Raw genomic sequence first — 9,729 nt, 5'->3', positions numbered from 1 at the left:
AAAATTGCACTACGACTAAAAAGGAAAAGCCAGCGGAATGTCTACACTGTGGGAGGTCCTGGTGGGGCTCCCAGTGGAGCATAAAGCCATGCTACAGCAGTCTGTCACATGGGTCGTACTGTATGACCCTCCTAGATCATTCTCAGGCACACATTTTCAGATGTTGACCTTTGCACAAAGTATTTTTCACTGTTTCTTTTCCTAGGAAAATGTGGTTTCTCTTACCACAGTATCTCCCTCTCATCTAATTTCACACACACACAATCACTACTAACCCAAATCTGAAACTTACAAATGATTGCACTCCTACAGGTTTCCTGAAGACCACCAGTTAGCAATAAAGTCTAAAAGACAGGAACATAAGTCCGCCCCAGAGGAGCACAGACAGCCTCTGCTGCTGCCAATGCAGCTGGCACAAACTCTGACGGGAGGTCCACGTAGGGCACCCACATGACTGCTTGGCTTAGGACACTAGAGAGGACTTAGAGGGAGGTGGAAAAGGGGCTGCAATAGTGGACACAGTAGATCCTAATCCATAGCAACCCAGGCTCCACTGATTTTATCACTCAGGAAAAACCTTTTTATTCTGAAATAAGTAAGCTCTTTTTACATGAAAACTACACAAACAAAACATCACCTCCTGAGTGTGTACTGCTGTTATGTAAGAGTGGTCACACTTACAGTCAATTACCACAGAAAACCAGGGAGTTTCTCTCTATATTGCTGTATGTAATGGATACTAATGACAACTTCCTCCACCTGTCATGTAATTTGGTGTAATTAATGTAATTTGTTCTGGTAATTGTAAGAAGGTCAGGATCAGAGTTCATGAAATATGAATCACTTCCACATATTCAATATTTATCATCCTGTGCTACCCACACATGCCATTATTATACAAATAACTTAATTGAGAAACAATAAAGGTTTCTATAAAATAAACCTTTCATAGAAGTAAGGAAATGAAAAGTAAATCCCATAACACCTTATTGTTCAGCCAGAGGCACATGTTCTGTAGCATTCATATAGCGTAGGCCAGCACTCCAAAATCTCCTAGAAGTGCCAGACTTCCAAAGTCATTACTTATCAACTGCTTTGCAGTAACACTTTGTTTATGCTACTTGCCCCTGCCTCAGACGACTTATTTTGCAGAGTACAGAGGAAATTAATGCAGACATCAATGGTGGAGATAAAGCAACTGGCATTGCTCAGCTTGATCTCAGGAGACTGTGCTCATGCTCTCATGTATTAGTCTTAGTTAAGAAGAATATTAAGCAGGGATTTGGAGGATAATGAAGAAGATTTGGTCTGCTTATAGGGATATTCCCGTTTCCCAGCTTAGGTAGAGGAATACTACAGGGAAAAACCAAATGTGTCTGCCTGGAACGTCAACAAGTAGATGGAGAAGGCTGGGCTTCAATTAGGTTTTCTAAATCTGATCACAGATTTCTGGCTTTCTTTCTGCATCTGAATTTTTGATAGTCTTCAGATTTGTTTCTTGATTTGAAAACGTGCTTTCTGATATATTTCCTGTCTGGTTGCATGTAGTAGTGCTATGTTTTCCTGAAGCTGTTTTTGTTTGTGATGAATAAGAACTACTGGAATAATCTGTAGTGATGCTAATTCAAATCCACTTGCAGTGCTGCTGCCTAGATACATAGTAATTGTTCCAGAGCCAACTGGAGGTTGGTGTTCACCCTCACCCTTGAAGATAAGGTCCTAAGTATGCTGCAAACAGTTGTGAAAAGCCTCGAGAATTAATCAACAGCTTAAGTTTAGAGAAGCAAGGGAGGATGGATTTTGCAAAGCAAGGGAATCAAAGGTAATAGAAACATAGGAAGGAAGATCTTTGCAGCAATAAGAAGAATTGTCAGAGGAACAAAATTACAACAAAAGACTAAAAGTATGCCATCGTAATGGCGTCACAAGATAGTGCCAACTTCTGCTACATAAAAATGCAGGAATTATTTGAAATATTGCAGAAAGAATCATCAAGACAGCCTGAATGGAAGAATAACACACATAGCAAACCCATGCTATGTGCCTCACTGACAAGCCTAGCAGCATTCATACTTGGAAAATGTAGGCTGGAATTAGAATCAAAGGTTAGTAGCTATCTCTGAACTGAACATGAGTTCACAGGTCTCTTGAAGGCTATGCAAGAAAGTTGGTCTAAGATTTCAATTTGGACAAAATAAGTCAAGACTGGAATAGAGAGACAGGCTTGTGAGGCCTTTTCTAAAAGGTTTCATATTTTCACAAGCAGATATGTAGAGACACAGTTAGGAGAACAGACATAGTCCATTCAGAACCACTATAAAAATTCTAAGAATGCTGAGTAGGACAACTTTTTAAGGGAATACTTCTCAGAGCGTTCAGAGGTAGGAAACAGAAGAGGACAGGAACTGAGCAAATCAAAGGCTGAGAGGTGGGCTGAGAGGAAATAACAAGCCCAAGGGATAAAGCTGGAATACTTGCTCACTAAAATTATCAAAAGAGGAGCTGTAGTGACGGAAAGAAATATCAGTGAAATGTAGATCCTAAAACCAGATGAAGGGGACCATGGGTAGAACTGGAAGACAGAAAGGGACTTTGGTAACAGAGCATCTGTATAAGGCAAGAGGAAGGGAAGAAATAGGTGGGAAAAAAGGTCTTATCACTGTATCCATTTGAAAAAGATTCTGCAGTTACTCCATCTACGATCTTTTGCAAGTCAATTCCTCCACCAACTATCCTACCCAAATAAATTGATGTCTGTGTAGTCACTGGTTCTGGAGTTTTTGGGAAACCAAAAGCAGTAGCTTCTCAACATTTTCTTAATATGATGTAATGAAGGCTATTGTAATGAACCATCAGCACTTCAAAAGGCAGAACTTACCAATGGCAGTTACTGACAACAGTGGAGTCAATATGAGTAAGTCAGAAATAAATGCCTAGATTTTTAATTGAAAAACATATGTTTGATTCTTTAGATATACAATTCACAGAGGTTTTCTTTGCCAAGAGATAGTATTGTTTAGGGAGAGTATTATATATTTTTTAATTCATTTCCAAAAGCAGAATGCCAGTAGACAATACCAGTCCATACGAGTTAGAAAAACAAGCAGTCAGTCCACAATGGCCGATGTAAGAACAGGCAAGCTATTGCTTATTGCTCACTAAGTTCCACTGTTAACAAATGATTTAAATACTAATATGGAGAAGCGGTGGCCAGTAAACCTGAGACATACTCCAGTATTCCATAAGTGAGTGTTATATTAAATTGTACCTCTAAAACCTCTAAAATCTATATACTCTCTAAATAAATATACATTTAGTTTTAATTTAATTGCTATTCATCCAAACTTTAATTATCCATTTCCTGGATAAGAACTAGGAGCAAAAGCATGTAAGAGATTATAAAATTCTTGCTTAGAAGACGAAGAGTAGTTTTTCCTAGGTTCTCATTCTTCTTTATGGTACATTTTTTCTGGAATGCAGTTTTATTTTCTCTTACATTCCTGTTCTCTCATATAGGTTCTCTGTACTTGATATATGGTAATTAGCAATCACCATTTTTTAAAAGGCCTTTAAGAATACTATAGATAGAACAAAGAGCAGCTATTCTGAGAGCCAGTTCCCTGACTTCTCTGTGGACAAAGAAGTCAGATTAGCAAACTGCCATTACAAAAGAAGGTCTCCAGCATTTTCTCAGTTTGGTTCAAATTAGCAGTTGCCAACTAAAGCAAGAAGACTGAAGCTGAGGAGTTAAATGAAATAAAACTCTTCAAATGCTCATGAAATGCAAAAGCCAACCAAACAACCTCTTTATCATATTCCAGTGCAGTTAAATAAACAAACGTGGTATTATTAATACAAAAAACCATACCTCTAACTTTCTAGAACTTTCATGTTGTCTGTCTCGTGAGCACCCTGACCACTTAGGGTTTAGCAACAGCAACACACTCAGAGGGGAGTACTCTGAGTTAATAAGTTTTCCTTCACTGCAGAGCTACAGGCTTTACTTTCAGAACCCAACAGAACATATGACACAAAGCAAATTATTTTATGCATTCCAAGACTTTTAGAAAGATAACCTGTTTTGATTTTAAAATGCCAGAAAATATAGATTACGCCACCTAACCTTTGGTATTAAAAATGGTCACTTCACAGCTACTGTCAATGATTCAGTGTTTTTTTTCTACAAGCTCTCTTTCTACCTCTCTCTCCCATCAGATATCCAAACTCCAAATGGACACTCTAGAATAATGTTTTCTAATCTGATCTTAGAAACTATTGCAGAAACCCTTGTTCACAAATACCTGCATTTGCAAATGACAACTATGCAATTGATTGCATAGCTATACGCGCCCACACATGCAAGAAAAATCCCCAAGTGATTGTTTTATTTTACTGTATTTAAAAACAGGCAAACCACTCTGGAATAAATAAATTATCTTCAGTTTATTAAAGGCTGCAAACACAGAAACTAAATAATTTTAAACTTAATGACAGTCTACAGGTCTTCAGCTTGGTGCAGCTCTGTGCATCCTAACAGGGTGCACTACCACCTGAAACCAACAGCTGGTTGAGGAACACTCCTGATTTTATCTTCAGGGAAAATCCCTTTTGTACAACAGTGCCTTAATAGTGGGGATGGATGGGGGGGTTGCAATGGATGATATGCTGGTGTTGTGGTATCCAAGACATTCATACTTTAAATATATTGCGCCACACAAGATTCAAACAATGTACATCACATGTGTTCGACTGATTAGTCACGGTATTTTAGGGTTATTAAAGTCATACATATACATCCTCAAAACCTGTTTCCATATACCTGCCCTTTTGCTTCTCTTCATTGGGAAAAAACACTGTAGTTCTGAGCTTAAAGAGCAAATGAGTTAAAAATCAGTGATGTCTTCACCATGAATATTTGTCCTTATCAGAATGGAGGGTCCTGTAACAATTACTATGTATCTAGGCAGCAGCACTACAAGTGAATTTGAATTAGCATCACTACAGATTATCCCAGTAGTTCTTATTCATCACAAACAAAAACAGCTTCAGGAAAACATAACAGTACCACATGTGACCAGACAGGGGATATATGAGAAAGCATGTTTTCAAATCAAGAAACAAATCTGAAGACTATCAAAAATGCAGATGCAGAAGGAAAGCCAGAAAATCTACGCTCAAATTTAGAAAATCTAATTGAACTTTTTAATAATATCTGACAAGCGCATCACAAAATCTCTTACTTGTACAACACAAAAGGCTATAAGCAGAACACCCATTCACACAGTGACCTTGTCAGGGAGTAATGGTGGGTAAAAAAAAAAGCACCATTCCCTGTCACATTCCCCAACACTGCTATTGCTCTACTACCCTATAGAAATGTCATGCAATTAATAGAGGATAATGCATGTTAAAATGTGTCCCATACATGAAAAAGTATGGGAAAATGTAATTAGTATTAACATGAAGAATATTTTGCACCATAGCTCCACTATTTTAATCCTAGAAAATGAAAAGAAGCATGCCTGCTCTCCCTATCCTTCCTTCAGTTATTAACTATCACCAGTATAATTGCATGCAAGCAGCACTAGATTACACATTTATGTTAAATTGTTGAAGTTTCACAACTAAACACACAACAAACAAATGCATTGTTTAACGCATTCATTTTGGATGGGTACTTAAGAAGAAAATTCTGTCAGCTTTGCTTGAAACTTGAAAGATCTGAATTCTGACAGCAGAAACTATTGCTAAGAGAAAGAGAGCACATTTTTTAAAATATTATAGTCTGAATATTGTTACAAGAACTGACAATTATTTTCCAGTATTTTGTTCCTCAAAAGGAGAGGAGTTATTGTTTATACCTTACTTATATCAGACTCACTTCAGTGGGCCAGCACTTCTGTGACTGTACAAACCAAAAAACAGCCTCATTTCTGAAGCCCAAAGCAAACTTGTAGGGATAAGTCGCCAAGAAGACAAATTTCTATTTTACCATTCTCAAATGTTTTGAGGAAATATTTCTTCTCCTCATATTAATTTCTTTGTTAAAATAATTTCCAAATTGTATTATCAACTTTAAATACAAAATCATTTTCAAGTATGGTCAAGGTTTACTACCTGCATTTTAACAGCATGAAGAAATTAAGCCTGTGGGTCTTGGATGTTTTATTTAAAATTGCAGAGTAACAGCAGGAACTGAATCCTGCTCTTTCTTTTCACCCAATACTTTCTCTCCAGTAGCCCACAGAAAACAAACCTACACTGATACTATCTCACCTAGACTGATCATGAGGAATTTTTCCATTTTGAGTATTCCTACTCCAGCATAAATGCAGATCCCATTTCTATTCTGGTTTCATGGAACTGTCATTCCAGGAGTTCAATAAGTGAGTTCAGCACATTTCTGCAAATAACTACTTGATTCCACCAGCTGCAAACATACATCCAACATAATCAGAAAGCAATTGGCAGTGGCCATGATGCATCAGACATGACAGTGTGGATGAGAAAAATGTGAAAAGTTCAAGACAGTAATTTTGAAGTCTTATCTTCACTGATACCTGCATTCAATTTGCACCTGAATTTTTGACACAAATTTCTCGAAGCACCTAAACATGGACACTGAAGCACATGCAATGACACCTGAGCTCTGCTCAGGGAGAAGAGAGAATGTTCTCAGAGTCTGTCCAAGTCTCAAATGTCAGGATGTTTATGCAGTGCTCAAGACAGTTCTTCTCTTACACCACAGGCTTACAACCTGACAGGACCATTCAGCCCATTGCCATTGTGCGATATATCCAACACCACCAACATCCACCTCCACGTGGTATTTCCAGCCAGTCCAACTTGACACAGCAGACGTGCTACTCTTACAGCTGAGCCTGTCCAGATACACACACATCATCACATGATGCCACTGCCGTGCCTAATGTTGCCAGACCTCTTATCCTGGAAACAAATGTCAGTACAAGTCCCAGCTCCTTAGGAAGCTGCCTGAGAGGCAGGGCACCCGTTCGAATGAGCTCTGTCATTTTTCAGCTTTCAGAAGTGAATATTCCAGAAAATGCAACAGTACCTGTTCATAAATTTGAAAATAATAGGAGAGCGCTAAGTTCTTGACAGTTCAGTGGTTTTACTCAGTATTTCAGTGGTTGATAGCACCTTTAACAGCCAGCCTTTCCATTTTCTTGCATTTCTCCCATGGCATGAGCTCTAAGGGCTTCATTCTTCCTCATAAATTTAAGTCTTTTTTTTTTCAGCATTCTCAATCAGCAGAGCAAACTCAAACTGTATTTTTCTTAACTTTGCTGTCAGGAGAATCTCATTTTCTCTCGTTGGAAAAAACCCTCAGGGTTTTTCCCTCTCTCTCAGGGACAACTCAGCTAACATTTTGTAGACCTTCCATGTGCCAATTCCAAAGCTGCAGTTTTGTTCATGGTGGGCCTTGACAGAGAAAGAATCATGGTCACATTAGCTTTGAAGATCTGTGAAGACACCAATGTTCTCCAACAAGGCTGTTTTCTGTTCCCACAGAAATCACACATTTATTGGGAGAAGCCCTTGAAATAAATATTATATTATATTATATTATATTATATTATATTATATTATATTATATATTCATACAGTAATAAAGGACAAAAACCGCCTGGATTACTGATCTTCTGGTACTATTTTGTAAACGTAAAGATAGTGAGAATACTTAACTGTTCTTTCCTTCCAAATTTTGCTTCACTAAAGCAAAATTAGAGAAACTGTAGAGAAACAGAATTCGCATCCTTTGCTGGATTGTGGAGGTATATCTCTCCCATTTGTCCTTAACCATGCAACACTTATGATGCCATGAAGATTTTTGCCTTTTCTTTTACACCCCTGTTTACAACTTCTGTATTCCCCATGCTTTTTGCCTACATTCTTGGACTTGTTTGTCAAGCTAAGAGACTAAACATTTTAGAAGCTTCGTAGCTAGGGATCAGTGTGCCCCAGACCCCAAGGTCCTCTCCAGAACACATTCTGTAAACCAAGATAGAACCATCCAGGAGAAGGTTCCTTGGGGAGGGGGGCTCACTTGAGCCTCTCACTGGGGAATCTTTGATAGATATGCTAATTAGTAAAACCTATAATGTTATACCCAATGCTGGGGGGAGAACTCACACACACACACTTGCCAGGGTGCATCTCGATGCATATGACCTAGACATGTATACCTAAGGATCCTTAAAAATAAATACCGAAGTAAAATCCCTTTTCCCCTTCTAACCATGTATGACTCTTGATATTAAGACCAAGAAAAGGCATCGCTTATTAGGCTCAAGTTTTATATTCTATATCTATTCATTTTTCTTAGCAACATTGAAAATATTTGTAGACCATTACATACATGACAAATGTCTAAAAGAGGATCATTTAATAGAAGGTTTTGGCTGGGTTATTATTGACATATTATCGATTCAGAAGTGCTCAGTTATATGACATTTAATCATGCCACCGAAATGACACCAGGTTAGCTTTTATATTGACAATAGGCTGGGATAAAGGATAGCAGAATCAGAGCTTACATATTTAGTTTGAATAAACCATATTTTCTAGGCTGCTTTACATAAAAACAGATATGCTAGATCAAACTAAAAACCAAAAGATTTTTCTCAGCCAGTGGCCTGCAGCTGATGTTAAGAAAAAAAGAACATATGAAAGAGGGAAAGAAGAACAGTAGTTGCCAGCTACTTCTGTTTCAAATCATCCATCTCATGTTTAATAGCTCTTCACAGTCTTTCCTTTACAAAATTGTTTAATCACTTTTTAAACTTACTTGTAATTTTGGTGTCCAATGAAAATGAATCTCAACATGTAATATTGTTATGCAGGAAAGGGCTTTCTTTTGTTTGTTTTAAACCTGCTGCCTAATAGTTTCCTTGGGTACCCCACAGTGAGTAATCACTCCCTATTCAGTTTCTTCATGTCATTCATAATTTGCTATTCCTCCCTCACACCCACATTTTGTTGTCTTTTTTTCAAGCAGAAGAGAACTGCTACACAGTTATATGTCTCACAGAAGTTGTCCCATACCTTTAACCTTCCCTCTCTGCTCTTCTCTCTGCCCTTTCTAGGTCTGTTTGCCTCTACACTTCCACAAATCATTTACTGTGTGTCCATCTCATCGATGTACACATAATCAAGCTTTCTGATGGTTTTTTTTTTAATTGCTATTCTTTCCCAGTGCTTCCTAATATTCTGTTTTGATGGTTGCTGAGATTTGGGCTGATGTCTTAAAGGAATTAATCAGAAGAGTTTCAAGATCTTTGCTAATTTAGAGTCCACCACTGTGAGCTTCATCATTAAAACTGTTTTTCCCTCAGGAGGATTACTTAGCATTAATTTAGTCTTTTCTCACCCAACCACTCAACACTAATTCCTTACAAAACTCTTTACAGTAAGATTTGGCTATCCTGAATGATTTCATATCAGCCAAAAATTGTCTCATTATTTGCACCCTTTGCTAGATCAATTAAGAATATATTGAGTGACATACAGCTCCATCCATTCATCTATGAAATCTTTTGGAAAACAATTATCTATCCTATGCTCTTTTTTCCCCCCTGTTTTTTAACCCATTGCTAATTCAGGAAGAAACTTATTCCCTATCCCATTTGTGGAAAGACAGCTGGCAGTAAAATCAGGGGAAACTGAGAAATTATATTCACATCCTAACAGGAGTTACAATGCTATGGA

The sequence above is a fragment of the Corvus kubaryi genome, unplaced genomic scaffold, assembly GCF_017639235.1.
Source record: "Corvus kubaryi isolate FWS band 111438036 unplaced genomic scaffold, C.kubaryi_AGA036_p1.0 66, whole genome shotgun sequence".
NCBI lineage: Eukaryota > Metazoa > Chordata > Aves > Passeriformes > Corvidae > Corvus > Corvus kubaryi.
Note: the sequence above shows the minus strand (reverse complement) of the source record.